The sequence below is a fragment of the Pantherophis guttatus genome, chromosome 4, assembly GCF_059756535.1.
Source record: "Pantherophis guttatus breed Tessera chromosome 4, ASM5975653v1, whole genome shotgun sequence".
Lineage (NCBI taxonomy): Eukaryota > Metazoa > Chordata > Lepidosauria > Squamata > Colubridae > Pantherophis > Pantherophis guttatus.
In genome coordinates, this window is record NC_142066.1 from 36848264 (window position 1) to 36867897 (window position 19634).

The 19634-nt window shown below is 40.9% G+C and overlaps 3 long non-coding RNA genes across 3 annotated transcripts; all 3 read left to right on the forward strand.

The window, feature by feature from the left end:
* Window positions 1-9794: 9794 nt before the first annotated feature.
* LOC117668721 (uncharacterized) lies at window positions 9795-15205 on the forward strand. Its single transcript, XR_015733719.1, has 3 exons — window positions 9795-10192; window positions 14964-15043; window positions 15127-15205. It is a non-coding gene; the product is annotated as an uncharacterized LOC117668721 (long non-coding RNA).
* Window positions 15206-16461: 1256 nt separating this feature from the next.
* LOC148114014 (uncharacterized) lies at window positions 16462-17265 on the forward strand. The gene is made up of 3 exons (XR_015733720.1): window positions 16462-16553; window positions 16642-16777; window positions 16867-17265. It is a non-coding gene; the product is annotated as an uncharacterized LOC148114014 (long non-coding RNA).
* Window positions 17266-17540: 275 nt separating this feature from the next.
* Window positions 17541-19425, forward strand: LOC148114015 (uncharacterized). Its single transcript, XR_015733722.1, has 3 exons — window positions 17541-18796; window positions 18881-18946; window positions 19030-19425. It is a non-coding gene; the product is annotated as an uncharacterized LOC148114015 (long non-coding RNA).
* The last annotated feature ends 209 nt before the right edge of the window (window positions 19426-19634 follow it).

A 19634-nucleotide genomic window follows, 5' to 3' on the forward strand; every position in this document is an offset into this window, starting at 1 on the left:
AGTAAGAAGTCCTTGCAGTCATTTATCATGACTGCCTTGATCAATAACTCCAATTCTGGTTCTCCCTGTTATAATTGTTAAGTGACTGTGTGGGTTGTTAAGTGATGTATGGGGTGGCTCACTGGATGAGTGGACAAGAGGCAGGCTCAGGCTCACACTGCACCATTATCCAAGCTAACATGTGGCTAGTGTGCAGTCTCCAAGGGCATTTTCCACCACCTGAGAGTCCCACTGCACAATTTCCACCTCCAAGATCCATTACACCCTTCTGGAAGGGGGTGTCAATCTTTGATCTCTCCAAAGGGTGCAATTTTAAAAAATGTGCTGTTCTGAGAGATTGTGAGAAAGGCACCAACATCCAGAATAGGATCTATTTCCAGAATGGGATAAGGCGGCCTATCTAGGAAGACAGGGTGCACCTTTAGAAATGCAATCCTTGGAAGAGGTAAGCATAGAATGGGGTGATGTGGCAGGGTGGTGGCCCAAATACTCTGGGATTCAGCAGGATGGGTGAAAGATAAGTGGGTGACAGAAGCTGCAAATCTCTCCAGTCTGTCATAAACATGTTCAGATTCCCAAGATAATTACTATCATGTGACTGTAGGGGCACTATAACAGCTGTAACTTCAAATATAGATCATATAACCCTTCATTCTGCACCATCATAATTTCAAACAACTGATCATAAATCAAGGACCACCTGTATTCTCTCGTCTCCCAGAATTCTAAACTTGCTGGAGACCACAGTCTAGCTGATAGTTGTTCAATATTTTTAACATCAATATTTTAGGGATCTTCTTTCACAAAGAACCTATCAAATAGGATCATCTAAAGATCATCAGAAATAAGACTGCAGTGTATGTATTATACCATTTATATTGAATTGTCTCTCTATAATACATTGGTATGTATTATACCAATTATATTGTATGACTGTCTCTCCATCTAATGTCTGTCTCATGCCTGAGGATGGTATAGTTTGAAAAGTGATGCTCATGATTAAAGATGAAGCTCCACCACTTTTTTACTTAAATAAAATATAATGAATACAGAGCTTTAATCACCCTTTCTATCTTGTCATTTGTTTGTCATAATTATAAAAACATATTTAAAAAGTCATATTTATTAACTGCCAGAATGCACATCTAGTGCATTCTGGCAGTTCATTTTCTTTCACTAGATATCTATTTCACACTACTAATGTTACTGATTACTCTTGAGAATTTATTCAACAATGCTTGGCTCTGCCGTATATGCAGGTCTATAGAGTGTAATTTCAACAACAAGCATAATTTTCTGTGTAATCCATCTCATACTTAGAAAATGTGGATTTTATACTATTTTATTGTTTTATTGAAATCATCATTGATGTGACCTGAGGTGTGGTGTGGAAATGTAATTCCTCTCTTTTCTATGGCACATTTTCACTGTGCCATCACTTCCATCCTTCTTGAAATTAATTATTTTTTAATATGATCTACAATCTAGCACAGTGGAAACTATGTATATTAGCACTGTTCCCACATTTAGAAAACATGCTTTTAAATCTTAATAAATCTTAATAAATCTTAATAAATTAAATCTTAATAAATCATATTGGAGGACACACACTCGACCTTATTTTTCTCTCTGGACAGTGGATAAATGATCGTGGAGAGGGGACTCTATCTATTGACCCTCTGTCATGGACCGATCATTCCCTCCTTAGACTCGACTTTTCCTCCACCATCCCCCGTCGCAGGGAGCTTGGGTCATTTCCCGCTTCCTTAGCCCACGATTCATCTGAGACCCTTGTCGCGGCCTGGGAACAGGCTGCGGTGGGGGCCCTGGATCGAATCGCGCCTTTGCGGCCTCTGATCCGACGCAGATCCCGGGCGGCTCCTTGGTTTACCGCAGAGCTCAGGGAAATGAAGCATCGGAAAAGACGCCTGGAGGGTGGTTGGAGACCGAACACAACTAAGAACCCATATTAGGTCTTATCTTGTGGTGATAGAAGTAGCGAAACATAACTATTTCACCACTCTCATTGCATCTGCAGAAAATCGCCCAGCAGCCCTGTTTAGAGTGACCCGCTCCCTTCTTAATCAGGGAGTGAGGGAGGACCCCTTACAGGGCCGTGCTGAGGACTTTGCACAGTTTCTGCAAGATAAAATCACTCAGATTTGGACCGGGTTGGACTCTGACTGGACAGAGTCCATTGAGGTGACAGGGCCTAGTCTCGGTGGAGACATCTGGGTTCAGCTTGAGCCTGTTTCATTGGATGACATGGACAGGATTATGAGTAGGCTGGGGTCTTCCACATGTTTACTGGACCCTTGTCCCTCCTGGCTTGTTTCGGCAGCCAGGGAGGTGACTGGAGACTGGATCCAGGCTATTGTCAATGCTTCACTAAAGGAAGGGGTCTTTCCCGCTGTGCTTAAAGAGGCGGTGGTTTGACCCCTCCTTAAGAAGCCTAACCTGGATCCTGACGTACTTAACAACTACCGTCCAGTCTCCAACCTTCGCTTTTTAGCAAAGGTTGTTGAGTCCGTGGTGGCACAGCAATTCCCTCAATTCCTGGAGGAAACTGACTACCTGGATCCTTACCAATCTGGTTTCAGGCATGGCCACAGCACGGAAACGGCATTGGTCACCCTAGTAAATGATCTCTGGCGGGCCAGGGATGGGGGTTGCTCCTCCATCCTGGTCCTTCTTGACCTCTCAGCAGCGTTCGATACCATCGACCATGGTATCCTGCTGCAGCGGCTCAGGGGGATAGGGTTAGGAGGCACTGTTTTACAGTGGTTCTCCTCCTATCTCTCGGGCCGTCTGCAGTCTGTTTGGGCGGGGGGTCAGGGATTCTCCCAGAGGCCTCTCACTTGTGGGGTGCCTCAGGGCTCGGTTCTCTCTCCTCTGCTCTTTAATATCTATATGAAACCGCTGGGTGAGATCATCCATGGTTTTGGGGTGAGGTATCATCAATATGCTGATGATACCCAGCTTTACATTTCCACCCCTGACAACCCTAGGAATGCCCTTTCCGTGATGTCCCACTGCCTGGAAGCGGTGCAGGTTTGGATGGGGAGGAACAGGCTTAGACTCAACCTTTCCAAGACTGAGTGGCTGTGGATGCCGGCATCCTGGGATCTGGAGGTTCCATCCTTAATGATCGGAGGTGAAACCCTTGCTCCCTCCGATAGGGTCCTCAACTTGGGTGTCCTCCTGGATTCTCGGCTGTCTTTAGATGACCATCTGACGGCCGTAACCAGGGGGGCCTTCGCACAGGTCCATCTTGTGCGCCAGTTGCACCCGTTCCTAGACCGGGATGCCCTCGCCACAGTCACTCACGCCCTTGTTACCTCTAGGTTGGACTACTGTAACACCCTCTACATGGGGCTGCCCTTGGGATGTGTCTGGAGGCTTCAGCTAGTCCAAAATGCAGCCGCGCGGGTAGTTACGGGGGGGTCTAGATACTCCCGTGTAACACCTCTCCTGCGTGAGCTGCACTGGCTACCGGTGGCACTCCAGATACGTTTCAAGGTGCTGGTGCTCACCTATAAAGCCCTTCATGGCTTAGACCTGGGGTACTTGCAGGACCATCTCCAGCCGTTCTCCCATCGTCCTGTGCGCTCTCACAGAGTCGGCCTCCTCAGGGTGCCATCGGCCAAACAATGTCGGCTGACGACCCCCAGGGGGAGGGCATTCTCTGTGGGAGCCCTGACCCTCTGGAATGCATTGCCCACTGAGCTCAGGACAGCCCCCGACCTTCTTTCCTTCCATCGCGAGCTGAAGACGTGGCTCTTCCGCCAATTAAACTGATCTGTTTGGGGGTACACTGGTATAATTTTAAATCGTTTTTTAATTGGGTTACTGATTTTAATTTGGTATTATATTGTGATTTGTATTGAAGTTGTCATTTTGTAAGCCGCCTTGAGTCCCTAGGGAGAAAGGTGGCATAAATAAATAAATAAAATTAATTAATTAATTAATAAGAGGATGGAAAGAAGGGAAAAATGCAGCATTATAATATATATTCAGTCAGAGTTGTGTTAAAGTTATGATTAAACAATTGGTGGAAACTATTGCTATAAAAGATGGTAAAGCAATATATTCTCCAAATTGACCTTGATTGCTAGTACTTTCCTGCAAAAGCCCTACCCACATCTGAACATTCTAAACCTTACTTTTGTTCTGTTTTAGGTATTAAAAATCTGTTCTTTCAGATTTTTTTTTACATTTTACTGTAACTCTTATTAATATTAGTGTTGTTCATAACTGCTACTTGATCAGCTGAAAGTACTTTAACTATTTCCACAGCAATGCAATCGACATTCTCAAGAGAAAATGCCTAATGGAACTGACTTCTCACCTTTTCTTCTCCTGAATTTTTCTGATCAAGTTGAGAAAAATATACTATACTTCGTTTTGTTTTTAGTGATCTACATAGCATCTTTAATAGCAAATGTTCTCATCATTTTAGCAGTGTCCATCCACCATCCACTCCACACACCCATGTACTTTTTTTTAGTGAATTTATATATTACAGATCTTGGCTCTATTTCATGATAAATGCTTTCTTGAACAGCAGAGAGATCTCATACTCTGGGTGTGTTACACAAGTATTTTCTTTATTGATTTGGAATGTCAGATTTCTTCCTTCTCACAGGCATGGCATATGATAGATATGTTGCTATATGTGACCCACTGCACTATGAAACCTTAATGGATATAAAAGCCTGCTTAAAACTGGCAGCCATTGCATGGATAAGTTCTATTCTTTATTCAACCTTGAACACTTGTGGCACTTTTGCAATCAATTTTTGTTCCAATGTTCTCAATGATTTTTTCTGTGATGTCTCACAACTTCTGAAACTATCCTGTGATGAGTCATACCTTATTGAAGTTGGATTTATTCTATTCAGTACAACTATTATCTTTCCTTGCTTTGGTTTCATAATTGTTTCCTATGTTCATATTTTCAAGTCTGTGTTTAGAATTTCTAATTTGCAAAGACAAAACAAGGCCTTCTCAACTTGCATTCCACATCTTACTGTTGTCTCCTTGTTTATCAGCACCGCAAGTGTTAATTTACTAAAACCTCCTTCTTTCTCTGCTTCAAATGTAGAAATCGCAATCACTGTATTCTATTCTATGATTCCTCCTTTGATGAATCCGATTATTTATATATGAGGAACAGAGAGATCCAAGGTGCATTGTATAATATGTTTAAGTCTGGTATTATGTCTAAGAATCATTCATAGTTGAAAGGCGATTTATTATTTTTAATCCGCTGAAAAATCCATAAGGTGAATTAGTATTTTATATTACTGAATCAGAACTATGTCATTTTACTTAGTTATTTTATCATAGTTAAGCTACTTGTGGTCAAGGTAAGCCTGTTTTCCCTTCATGCTTTGAAAATGGAAAGCGTAACTTCCATTCACTTTTGAAAGGCAGCTTTAATCCTTGAAATTTAATACTCTACCAGACTAAATTCTCTTTGCAGAGATCTTATATTATTAACTTCTTGATTATTTATCTTTATCTATTTTCATATATAATCCTACCAATTTTTGTTTTCATTCAATAAGGGCTAATTCTTGACGACTATGTGGACATATCTGTGCAGTTTTTATGCCAAGATTTTCCAAAAGTGTTTTGCTATTTTTTTCCTTTGCTTTTTTTTTAAAAATAGTTTTTATTGAATATTTTACATTTTTAAAACCAAAAACATAATAGAAAATGACAAAAAAGAAAAAAGAAAAAAAAGATTAAAAAAAAGAAAAAAACATATACTAATGGCGGCCAGAATTGCTCTGGCACAAATGTGGAAATAGATCAATACACCATCTGAAGAAATAGTAATTAAAAAGATCCTCAAATGTGCTGAAATGGATAAAATGAGAATGGAGATTAAAGAAAGAGATGATTCAGACTACTATAATGTGTGGAATAAATTATATACATAGCTAGAAAATAGTAATCAAAACAAGAAATAAGAATATAAATCGAAATTTAACCAATTGGAATCTAAGAGTATTGAATACTGGTAAGGATAAAATATTGACTATGTTAATAAATAGGATGTAAGTATATATAACAATTTAGTTTATAAGAATGTTCAATATGGTTATACAAGAATAAGATAATGATTAGAATGATTGAATTTAAAAGTAAAGATAATTGTCGATGAAGAAAGTTGTAAAATATTATATAATGTTGTTATTTATGTTTTGTATTTTACTGTTTTCTTTGCCATGGTGGATAGAAAGTGACTATCACAAGCTGACTTTGTCCAAAATTGAAAGTCACCTTGGATGTCTTCCAGCTCAATCCCTGCAGAGAGGAGGAATTGGCATTGTACTGTATATGTAAATTTGTTTCTTGACTAAGAGAAACGTGTATGTTTTAAATGTTTTTTAAGAATGAATAAAGTTTTCTTTTAAAAATTAAAAAAAAAAAAGAAATGCATCACTGATCCTATTGAAAGGGGAGATAATTGCCCATATCTGCAAATAAGAGGTACTGAAGAAAATGTAAGGATAAAAGCAAGTGGTGTAATGAAAACCAAAATAAAATTGAATGAAAAATGTTATCATGTTCAAACACCCATCATACATTCTGTGTATACCACAACATATGCATTAATTAAATTTCTATCCAGCTTTTCCTCCAAATAGAGGCTCAAAGAATATTTGTTTGTTTGTTTGTTTATCATGCATTTATTATTTTGGAAATAACTGAGGTGGAAAACATACCTAATACTCACTCATTCATCCTATTTTCCCACAACAACAATACGGTGATTTGGATTGGGATTAGAGAGAATAACTGACCCAAAGTCATGCCTTTTATGCTTAAAACAGGACTAGAACTCAGAGTTTCTTGATGTCTAGGCCAGCACATTAAGCACTAGACCAAATGGTCTCTCTCTATAATATAATAATATCTTTATCTGTCATTTATAGAAGCAGATGCCACTTAATCTTTTTAAACATTTGATGCTATCAACCATAGAAGTCTTTGGACTATCTGCAGGAATTAAGCTTCTACATTGACTCTGCTGTTTTCTAAGGGGTTACAGATGAGGAATCCTCATATCATCACAGCTGAATGTTGTATTTACCTTCAGCTCTTTCAAAAAGCTCTCTTTTTTGTACAATTGTACACCTGTCCCAGTAGTGAAATCTAAAATTTGTTACTACCGGTTCTATGGGTGTGGCTTGGTGTGTGTGGTGGGGGTAATGTGACTAGATGGGCATGGCCAACTTTTTTTTTTACTTTTACTTTTTTTTACTTTCGGTGAAGTGGTTGTAAAAAAATACTTTTAAAAGGCTCTGATGATCACAGCTAAGTTGCCTGAAAAGTCTCTATCAGGCAACTCAGCTGAGATAGTCAAAAGCTTTTAAAAGCATTTTTTTTCACAATCTCATCAGCCGAAGAAGTTGTAGAAAAAATGCTTTTAAAAATAATTTAAAAAGCCTCTGATGATCGCGTGGCTCAGCTGGGCATGGGGTGGGGGCAGGGAGTTTTGCTACCGGTTTCTGAACCACCCACCTCCATCGCTCCTGATCCAGTCCGAACCGGGAGCATTTCACCCCGATCAGTCCTCTACAGTGTTCACCTACACCAGGCCTGTCAAACTGGCAGCCAATGGGCTGGATGCGCCACACTCAGCCCACTCTGACTTTGCAAAGACAAAAAACATCATGATACATCATGATATGTCATGTTACATGATCGAGTTTGACACCTGTGACCTATACCTAAAGAATGCTACAGCTATTTTAAGGAGTTTTAGACAATGCTTTTTCATTCTTTTGTGTTCTCTGAAGCACTTTTTGGAATGAGGTGCAAGCCACTACACAAAGCTAGGCTTAGAAATATACAATTTCCCTACACTTTATTATAATTATAATGATAAGAAATATTAGGACAGATAGTATACACATTTATATTAAGAAGTGTAACTTAAGGCAATGGGATTGTAATTATTTTCAGCATCTGTATATACAACTTTATCATGGAGAGATAGGATGCAAATATTTTGTACTGCATGTTCCATTAAAATGTACATCCTCTAGGTTGTGCCCCAGAGCTGAACTGTCATGAAAAAGATGCAATTTCATGTAGGATTTTTATGTAGTTACTCAAATGATATTAAAGTCTCTGAAGAAATCACCCACAAGCATGGAACGCAGCAAAGAGCGAAAAGTAGAAACACTGAAAGCAATGAAAACTTTTGGATACCTTAAAAATGATAGAAGATCCTGAGATTCCCTTCAGTTAAACAAGTTGGAAATACTCAATTCATTGCTGAACTCCCTTATGTTACCAATGTGATTGCATTTCTGGAGCTTGAAATCTTTAACAAAATCAATATAATGCACACTTCCTGTAGTGTAATGTAGAACAAGAGTGCTTGGGCTATTGTATTTCTCCAGGTTTGGTAATGCAATTTCAAGTGATACAGTCGGTGAAAATATATAAAAGAAGCAGATGTGTACAGACATGTATATATTTGGGGAAGTGATAAATTAGTATGTATAGTTTCAGCGGAAAAGTTTGAGAGGAAATAAATGAAAACCAGAATAAAAATCAATGTTTTAAACCACTTCAAAAATGTTAAAAAGCCTGCTTAAGCAAGCTAGTTCTTCTTCCCGGTTTTCCAGAACAACATGATATTTGCTTGCCAAGCATGAGATTTGAAAAAACAAACTTTCCACTTTGACCTTAACAAGTTAAATGCTAACAACTTTTACCTCCATGCATGACCCTTGCCTCACTGAAATAAGGTTAACAAGGGAAGCAGCCTCTGCAACATGTAGCTTTCTGCATGGAGTTTCAATTATCTATCAATATGGCTTTTTACTGTTCTTTAATTATGCAGTTGAAATATGAATGGAGATCAATTTACTTTTTGTTAACTTTCCTCTGACCAGGAGATGTATTCCAAGAGGCAGGGGAGGAAGAAAGGGGCTGAAAGATCTGCCCCATAAAAGCCCATTTTGTGAGTTGATACTATGGAACTCCTTCCTCACTGTTATTGGGGTTTACCATGGACAACTGGAATAGCATCTCTCTAATGATGTAACTATTGGGACTATTAATAAATCCTTACTAATTGTAAAAATCCTGATGTATTCCTTTATGTTCATTTTCTTTGATATTTTAACCACCAATATTGTCCTGGGGCTTATCTCTTTCTCCCCCATGTTTTCTGACAGTTATAGAAAGCTACTGTCAGAAGTCATCCATCAGTTTAGATTGAGATTTCATCAAGATCCTGATGATCCCCAGCAATACATTGGAAGGTCAAGGTGGAGATGAAATGAATATGTTTCTGATACTTTACAGTACTGTGTAGGATGAAAAAAGCTTAAATTGAACTGACCAATTATTGTTCATGAGTAAACAAACTGACATGATCCTGGTTCTAGTGTTAATTCTGGACAGAGTTGTAATTCATGTGGAGAAAAAGGTATATTAATTGGACTCACAGCTCCTTCTAGTGAAATAGGAAGACAACATAATCCAAAGAATCCTTACCAACTTGGATTACTGTCCAGTTACAATCCTTCTTGGACACTCTATTTTTTTTTTAGCAATAACTTACACTCTCATTATTAGGGAGTTATATTATAAATTCATCAATTATTACTTTGATTGTCTTTAAATATTACTCCAAAACTATAATTCTGCTTTAATATGATGACACTGTAATACAGCCAATGGGTGGTGAGGGATCTGGGGCAGCTTTGTCTTCCCTGCCAATCACAGATGCCTCTGCCTCCTCCCCTCCCTCCATCAGAGAAGGGATGCACCAATACAGTCCATTTCCATAAGCATAAGTCCCTGGGGTGGGGATAAGTGGCAGCTTATAATGAGCTGCTCAGCCAGTTGCAAGAGATGGGCACACACAATCTCCCTAAATGGGAAGCAGTTTCATTTAAAGGTCAAGGTAGCAAGCTAGATACTAGTCCTAGTCTCTATCTAGTTCTAGTCCTGCAATCCCCAAGACAGATGGTTAAGTGACTTTGGGCAGATCATGATTGTGAGTTCTACTCCTACAATACAGAGGACAGATGGCTGAGGCTTTGGGTCAATTACCAGGAGACACTGTGTTCTGGTTGAACCTTAATCATGAAAGCCCACTGCATGACTTTGGGCCCATAACCAGGAGATGGTGATTTGTAGTCCTGCATCAGTTATGGTAAGTTCTAGTGCTTCAATACACATGATGGACTACTGAGTGACTTTGTACCAATAAGCATTATGTGTTGAATTCTACTCCTGCAATATGCTTGACAGACAGCTTGGGTTAATCACCAGTAGATGGTGAGTTCTAATCCTGGAATATGCATGACAGGCAGCTGAATGACTTTGTACCAATAAGCAAAAGACAGTGACTTCTATTCCTGCAATAGGCATGGTGAGTTCTTGTCCTGAAATAACCATGACAGGCAGCTGACTAACTTTGGGTCGATCACTTGTGACTTCTATTCTTGAAATAGGCATGGTCAGGTTTTTTTCTGAAATAGCCAGGGCAGGTGGCTGAATAACTTTGGGTAGATCTCTTGTGAAGGTGAGTTCTACTGCTGAAAGATATGACAGGTGGATGAATGATATTGCAACAATAAGCAATAATTGGTGAAGTCTACTACTGCAATACACATGACAGACAACTGGGTGACTTTGAAGACAGCAGCAATAGATGGTGAGTTCTACTCCTGCAATAAGCACAAGAGCTGACTGAGTGACTTTGGGTCGATAACCAAGAGATGGACATGTCAGGGTTGACTGACTACACAGCTTCACTTGAAACCAGACAACTGTAACAGGAGGGGGCAGGGAAGGCATTGGAATATAAGGAAAGTTTGGGAGGGAAATTTAGAATGTGTGAAATTTGGAATTTCCAGTGTGGTGACTGGAAGCCTGAGGCAGACCCAACACCTCGAGGTCACCAACTGGGGAAGTCTAAGGTAGATAGATCATTCTCAAAACAAAAAGATTGTAAATAATTGATGGACTATGTACAATGGGAAGGGGGAAAAGGAAAGTTTCCCTATGCTGCTTTTATGCAAAAGTATTAGAACTGGCTTTACCATTTGAACTTCTCTGTACCCATGTGAAATTTTCAGTTAGATTATTCTCTTGGTTAAAAGAAGGTCCCAGGAGGTTCTTTTACTAATTACACTGATGAGATGGTTGACTTTAAGTCAGTTCTCCAAGAAATAGTCTACCTGGATCCTACCAGGTAATCTACCAGGAGGTCAACCTCAAGATGTCAACTATGGGCAAAGACTTGGAGGAAAAGAAGAAACCAGGAGAGATCCTGGCTCAGGAAGAGCTGGCACCACCTCAAACCAGAACAGGAGCACAAGCCACCAATGTGCATCCAAACCAGGGGTGGGTTCTAATTTTTTTTACTACCAGTTCTGTGGGCATGGCTTATTTTGTAGGCGTGGCTTAGTGGGGGGTAATGTGACTGTGTGGGTGTGGCCAACTTTTTTTTTTCACTTTTAAAAGCATTTTTTCTACAATTCTAAGAGATTGCAGAAAAAAATGCTTGTAGAAGCCTCTGGCAATCAGGCAACTCACCTGGGATCGCCAGAGGCTTTTAAAGGCATTTTTTTCTTACAACCTCTTTGGCCAAAGAGGTTGTAGAAAAAAATTATTTATTTATTTATTAGTTCAATTTATATGCCGCTCTTCTCCGAAGACTCAGGGCAGCTTATAATGCACGTATAGAAATAGCCTTCATTCTTTTGTATATACCTGCTTATTAGGGCTTTTGGCCCCCCATAAGTGGTATTTTCTACAAAGTCAGCTTATTGCCCCTACAATCTGGGTCCTCAATTTACCTACCTTGGAAGGATGGAAGGCTGAGTCAACCTTGAGCCTCGTGAGATTTGAACTTGCACTAATTGCAGGCAGCTGGCAGCTAAGTGCTACATAACAGCACGTAGTTGGCTGCACCACCAAGGCTTTTAAAAGTAAAAAAAAAAGCCTCTAATGAGGTGGGTGGAGTGAGCAAGTGGCAACCAGGCTGGGGACTGGTTCAGGGGCATGGCCAGCCAACGTTATTACCAGTTTTCTGAATTACTACAAATTTTTATTACCGGTTCTTTCAAACCAGTGCAAACCGGGAGCAACCCACCACTGATCCAAACTCAAAGACTGAGAAGTCCAAGTAACCATCTGTAGCCACAAAGGAGCAAATGAAGGACATTCTGCACCATGGGCCAAAGATCTATTGGGCCAAAAATGTGGGCAAGGCAGTGGGGGTCCCTTCTGGGGTCAACATGGTCTGATGCAACAGATGGAGAGCGAAACACCTAGCTGAATGGAATGACTCTGAATTGAAGCTGGACACATGGAACAGCTTTGAGATAAGTTTGAAGGGATGGAAATCTGTGCAATGAACACACTGGAAACTGTGGAGCTTCTCTTCCTGTTCTTCAGCCCATATCACTGGCAGCCATGGTTGGAGCCCCAGCACAAGTGGCAGGAGTTTCACCACTACCCCCTCTTCCAGTGCCACTGGTGGCCCCAGCTGCAGTCAGAGCCTCATCACAAGTGGCCACAGCCACATCTGGAGCTCCAGCACTGGCATCAGTAGCAGTGAACAATATCCCATCCCAGGGGTTCATCCTGGTGTGGGAAGAACACTACTACCCCCGATGGCCCATTTTGATGGACCTCCAAACTGCCTAGACCATTTCTTGGCTCAAGCCTGGCACTGTTGTGGCCTGTCAGTGGCCTGTGCAGCTAGTAGCTGATTCCGACAGCGAGGAGGCTGGTGTGGTGCTGCGCCAGCAGCCTGTGCAGCTGGCACTCGAGTCAGACAATGAGGAGGCTGTAGAAGATGTGTTGCCAGAAGCAGGCATTCAGCCAGGGTTTTCAGAACCTCCAGAAGCTCCCATAAATGAAGAGGAAGAAGAGGAAGAGCCACTTCTCAATGCATGGGTACACAGAGCTGCCAAAAGGCAGGAGTGACTCCTCAGGAGGAGGTCTTCTTGAGAGTAAGGTTTGGGGCTAATTAGCCATTCCCTTAGCCTATTTAAGAAAGGATGACAACTGAAGCAATTTGCAGAGAACAACTTCGTTCACATTCCTTCGCATCTGGATCTTAGTTCTCTTATCAGTTTCCTGTAAATTGCTTCTGGGCATTCTGCCAACCATAGTAAGATTACGATTATTTATTCTTTGGATTTTTGTAGGCTGTTAATAAAGTTAATTAACAGCCTTTGTTTGTAAAAGACTGATTTAATTTAGTAAACTAAGGTTTGTACGGACTTTGTGTGTGCTATGTTCTGTGGAGTCCATAGTTGGGGCAGAACAGGCACTACATGGAGCATTATGGAGCAATGTACTGAGATGATGTGGCCCAGGTCCATGTCATCATGGTCAACCTGAAAGAGAGTGTGTCAGAGTGGTTGGTGTCACTGTTTGATGAAGAGGCACCATAGCTGGATGACCTCAACACCTTCATGCAAGCCCTGCAAGAGTGGTTCGAGGACCCCATGGCTGCCTGATGCACAGAAGCCTGGATGCATGCCTTGAAGCAAGGGAAATGATCAGTAATGGAGTACACTCAAAACTTCTACCACCTGGCCAGCACTTGGGAGACTGCCTGAATACTTGTTGGTCTACAATTTCTGAGAGGCACTGAACAAGGAACTGTACCAGAATTGGCAATCCCTAGGAGTGCCCTGCAACCTGAAAATGTGGTACCATGTGGCAACTGAGGTAGAAATTGATCTGATGGAGTTCCACAAACACTGGGCAGGAGATTTGGGCAGGAGATTTGGCCTCACCACCCAGAAGAGAAATAAGTGGCTCCCAGAGGGAGAAAAAAGGGCGTGCGCTTCCATCCAAAGGGAAGAAACCCCACCAGAACCTTGGTGGCTGCTTTCATTGGGAAAAGAGGGGCACCGAGCTCCCAAGTGTCTCATGCAACAATCAATGACTGTTCCCCAGCCTTCAAGTCAACTGAAGAAAAAAAATGCTCCACCAAGAGAAAACTTGTGCAAGGCAGAATGTTGTAGAGTTTTACCCTCCAGCCAGTGAGGGAGAAGGAACTCCAACCTTTGCTAAGATGGGGCCAGTCTTCTATGATGGTGACAATGAAGGAGATGATGATCCAATGGTAAGTGGCATCATCATCCCTATAACTACTAGGGTGGAGATTTTGGTATCCTCCTCAGGTGTTAAGGGGATCCTTACATCCCTGTTGGACTTGAGCGCATCAGATACCTGGTCAACCCTCAGATGGCAGAGAAGCTAGGGATGAGGCTAAGAAAGCCTATAGCATTTTCCCAGCTAGATGGTTTGATAACAGGCAGAGTGCCAGTGACCTGCCTAACCATCCTGTGAATCTGAAAGTCAACCCGTACAGAGACTATTTGATTTATTGTGACCCTCAGGATGACAGAGGCCATAGTCCTAGGCCTGGCATAGTGGATAAATTGGAGTGCATCTGTCGATTGGGATAGAGACAGGTAGCAAATGCAAAGGAAAGCATCCAACCAGCAAGCATTAGTGGAAAGTGCTAAGAAATTGCCCTATGCCTATGGTTAAGAAAGCGAAAGTGGAGCCTGCCAATAAACTAGAGGGAGGTGATGGCTCACAGCCATTGATTTCTAAAGAGTATTATGACCTGACTGAGGATTTTTAGCAAAAAGGACACTTCCAACACCCTTCTATACTACCGCCCCATAAACTGTACAATTGCGATCTTGCCTAGGGCCAAGTTACCAAAATCAAAAGTATATTCAATGGTATCCAGAGAGATGAATGCTGTACATTCATAGACAAAAATTTGGCCAGAGGCTCCATTCAACTGGCCAAATCAAAGATGGCAGCCACTGGTCTTTTTAAAGAAAAGAAGAATGGGTTCCTTAGGCTGTGTGTCAACTATAGAGGACAAAACTGTATATGTGAGAAAAATATGTATATACTTCCTCTTTCAATTTCGACAGATCTCAAGGAAAAGGAGAGTTGTGGTCTACAATACTAATGAAAGCTGTCTGAATGACTTTCTGCAGATTAAAAAGAAAAGGTGAGTTTTACTCCTGCAGTATGCACAATAGTTGGTTCAATGACTTTGGGTCAATAATCAACGGATTTTTATTTCTATTCCAGCCATAGGCATGACGAGTTCTATGCCTCCTGTAGGCATAACTGGTGGAAAAGTGATTGGGTTAATCAACAAGAGATGGTAAATACTACTCTTGCAATACAGAAGGCCAATAGGGTGGGGGCAGTCCGGACCTCAGGAGGTAATTGGTTCCAGAGAGCCAGGGCAGCCACAGAGAAGGCCCTCTCCCGTGGGCCTGCCAGCTGACATTAGCTGATGGGACCCAGAAGAGACTGACTCTGCGGGATCTTATCAGTTGCTGGGAGCTATGTGGTAGAAGGCGGTCTCGAAGATAGCCTGGCCCTGAGCCATATAGGGCTTTAAAGGTAATGACCAACACCTTGAATTGCACTCAGAGACCAATAGGGAGCCAGTGCAGCTCACGGAGAATTGGTGTAATGTGGGTGTATCTAGGTGCACCCACTATAACTCGCACGGCTGCATTCTGGACCAACTGTAGTCTCCGAACACTTTTCAAGGGTAGCCGCATTGCAATAATCCAACTGTGAGGTGACAAGGGCATGAGTGACTGTGAGGAGAGCCTCCTGATCCAAGTAGGGTCACAATTGGTGCACCAGATGAACCTGTGCAAAGGTCTCCCTAGCTACAGCTGTCAGATGTTGTTCCAGTCTCAGCTGTGAGTCTAGAAGGACACCCAAATTGCAAGCCCGTTCTGAGGGAGGCACTTTCTCACCCGCTAGAACCAAGGATGGACAATCAACATAGTCTTTAGGGGGCAATACCCAGAGCCATTCGGTCTTGTCTGGGTTAAGTCTGAGCTTGTTGACTCCCATCCAGATCCTCATAGCCTCCAGGCACCGGCACATCACATCTACTGCCTCACTGAACTGACGAGGGGTGGAGATATATAGCTGGGTATCATCAGCATATCCCACCACGTGTCGTTGGATGATTTCACCCAATAGTTTCATGTAGATGTTAAATAGGGGAGAGAGGACCGAGCCCAGAGGCACCTCACAGACGAGGGGCCTAGGGGTCGACCTCTGTCCTCCTACCAGCACCGACTGTGATCGACCAGAGAGATAGGAGGCAAACTACTGCAACATGGTGCCTCCCACTCCTAGCTCCCATAGTCGGCCCAGAAGAATATCATGGTCAATGGTATCGAAAGCCACCTTAAATTCTACTCTTGCAATACTCATAATAACGAGCTGAGTGACCTTGATTATTTCTATTTATGCAATAGACATGATGAATTCTACACTTACAATAAACTGTCTGAATGACTTTCTATAGATTAGAAGGAAAAGGTGAGTTTCACTCCTGTAGCATGTACAATAGTTGGTTGAGTGACTTTGGGCCAATAACCAATAGAATAGATGTTTATTTTTATTCCTGCAATAGGTATGATGAGTTCTGCACCTGCAATAAGCATGACTGTTTGAAAAGTGATTGGGTAAATCAACAGAAGGTAAATACTACTCTTGCAATACAGAGCATAACCAGCTGAGTGATCTGGGCCAATAATCAACAGATGGTGACTTATATTCCTGAAATAGGCATGCTGCTTTATACTCCTGCAATAAGCATGACTGGTGGATACGTTTCTGAGCAAAGCGACAGGGGAAGTTGAGTTCTACTCTACAATACTCACAAAAGCTGCCTGAAATACTTTGTGCAGATCAGAAGAAAAAGGTGAGTTTTACTGCTGCTGTACACATGGTATTTAGTTAAGTGACTTTGGGCCAATAACCAACAGATTGTTATTTCTATTCCTGCCATAGACATGATGAGTTCTACACTTGCTGTAAGCATGACTGGTGGAAAAGTGACTGGGCTAATCAACAAGAGAAGGTAAGTTCTATTCTTGCAATACTCATAACAAGCTGAGTGACCTTGGTTATTTCTATTTATGCAATAGACATGATGAATTCTACACTTACAATAAGCTGTCTGAATGACTTTCTATAGATTAGAAGGAAAAGGTGAGTTTCACTCCTGTAGCATGTACAATAGTTGGTTGAGTGACTTTGGGCCAATAACCAATAGATGTTTATTTTTATTCCTGCAGTAGGTATGATGAGTTCTATACCTGCAATAAGCATGACTGTTTAATAAGTGACTGGGTTAATCAATAAGAGAAGGTAAGTTCTACTCTTGCAAAACTCATAATAACGAGCTGAGTGACTTTGGGCTAATAATCAAGAGCTGATGACTTCTATTCCTGAAATAGGCAGTGTGATTTCTACTCCTGCAATAAGCATGACTGGTGGATAAGTATCTGAGTAAATCAACAGGGGAAGTTGAGTTCTACTCTACAATATTCACAAAAGCTGCCTGAAATACTTTGTGCATATCAGAAGAAAAAGGTCAGTTTTACTGCTGCTGTACACATGGTATTTAGTTAAGTGACTTTGGGTCAATAACCAACAGATTGTTATTTCTATTCCTGCCATAGACATGATGAGTTCTACACTTGCTGTAAGTATGACTGGTGGAAAAGTGACTGGGCTAATCAATAAGAGAAGGTAAGTTCTACTGTTGCAATCCTCATAATAACGCTCAGAAGCTGGCTAAATCAGTTTGTGCAGATCAATAGGAAAAGGCGAGTTTTACTCCTGCAGTACAGATGACATTTGGTTGAGAGACTTTGGGACAATAACCAAGATATTGTTATTTCTCTTCCTGCAATAGGCATGAGATGTTGCATAGCTGTACTAAGCATGACTTGTGGCTAAGTGACTAGGTTAATCAATAAGAGGAAAGATAAGTCCTACTCTTGCTATACTCAGCATAACCAGCTGAGTGATCTGGGCAATAACCAAGAGATGGTGACTTCTATTCATGAAATAGGCATGGTGATTTCTACTCCTGCTATAAGCATGACTGGTGCATAAGTTTCTGAGTAAATCAACAGGAGAAGGGGAGTTTTAATCTACAATACTCATGAAAGCTCTTTCAATGACTTTGTGCAGATCAGAAGGCAAAGGTGAGTTTTACTTCTATAGTAAGGTTGATAGATTTTGGGAGAATAACCAAGATACTGCTATTTTTCTTCCTGCAATAGGCATGAGGTATTGCATACCTGCAGTAGGTATGACTTGTGTAAGAGTGACTTTGGCCCAATAATCAAGAGATGATAAATTATATGTCTGCTTTAGGCATGGTGATTTTTTTGACTTCAGTAAGCATGACTGCTGGATAAGTTACTGGGTCAATCAACAGGAGAAGGTGAGTTCTACTCTACAATATGCATGATCTATGGCTGAATGACTTTGGTCAGATAATAAGGAAAAGTTGAGTTTTGCTCCTAGTTGGTTAAGTGACTTTGGGCTGATAAGTAATATTAAGGAAATCAACAAGAAATTCAAATTCTGTATAATATGCACAAACGCTGGATGAATGGCTATGGGCATATCATAAGGAAAAGGTGAGTTCTAGTCTACGATACTTACAAAAGATGGCTGAATGACTTTGGATAAACCAGAAGGAAAAAGTGAGTTCTACTCTACAATATTCATGAAACCTCTCTGAATGACTTTCTGCAAATCACAAGGAAAAGGTGAGTTTTACTCCTGCAGTAAGGATGATAGTTGGCTGACTGACTTTTGGCCAATAACCAACAGATTATTTCTCTTCCTGCCATAGGCATGACAATTTCTACAACACTATGAGCATGACTGGTGGAAAAGTGATTACTTTAATCAAGAGAATGTGAGTTCTACTCTTCAAATAAAGTAACCATCTGAGTTAATTTAGGCCAATAACCAAGAGATGTTACTTCTGTTTCTGCAATAGGCATTGTGAGTTCTGCAATAAGCACTATAGGTATTTGAGTCACTTTGGGAAGATATCCAGGATCAGGTGAGCTTTAATCCTGCAATATAAATGATAACTGACTGAGTAGCTTTGGGCGTATAACCAATAGACTTGTGTTCTTTCAAAAGGCATGGTGAGTTCTACTTCTGCAATAAGCACAATTGGTGGATAAGTGACAGGGTTAATCAAAATGAGTATGTGAGTTCTACTCTGCAATACACATGAAAATTGGCTGAATGACTTTGTGGAGATCAGAAGGAAAAGGTGAAGTTGCCAAAGAGTCAATAGTAAACAGCTCAACCAAAGCTTCTCTAAGAATCCACCAACACTTACAGGGCAAGCCACCAGAATATAAACTGTCAAGCAAATCACATTCCTGACTAGCACTGATGATGTTATCTAATTTGGATAATGAAATGTCTGCAAGAAAACAAGCAAGCTCAAAGAGCACCAAGGATCCATATTTCAACCCTGAGCTACAAATATTCTCCTTTTTTTATATAAAAATCTATTTTGTGAGTCAATTCTATAGAATTCCTTTCTCATTGCTATGGGATTTACCATGGCCAACTTGAGTAACATTTCTTCAAATGTAATAAGGTTTAATTTATAAACTTTTATTAATTATAATTATGTTGATGTCTTATTTATTTGATATTTTACCCATCAATATTCAGGTTTCACATTCAAATCAGACAGAGGACATTTGATATAATAATTTCTATTTCACTTA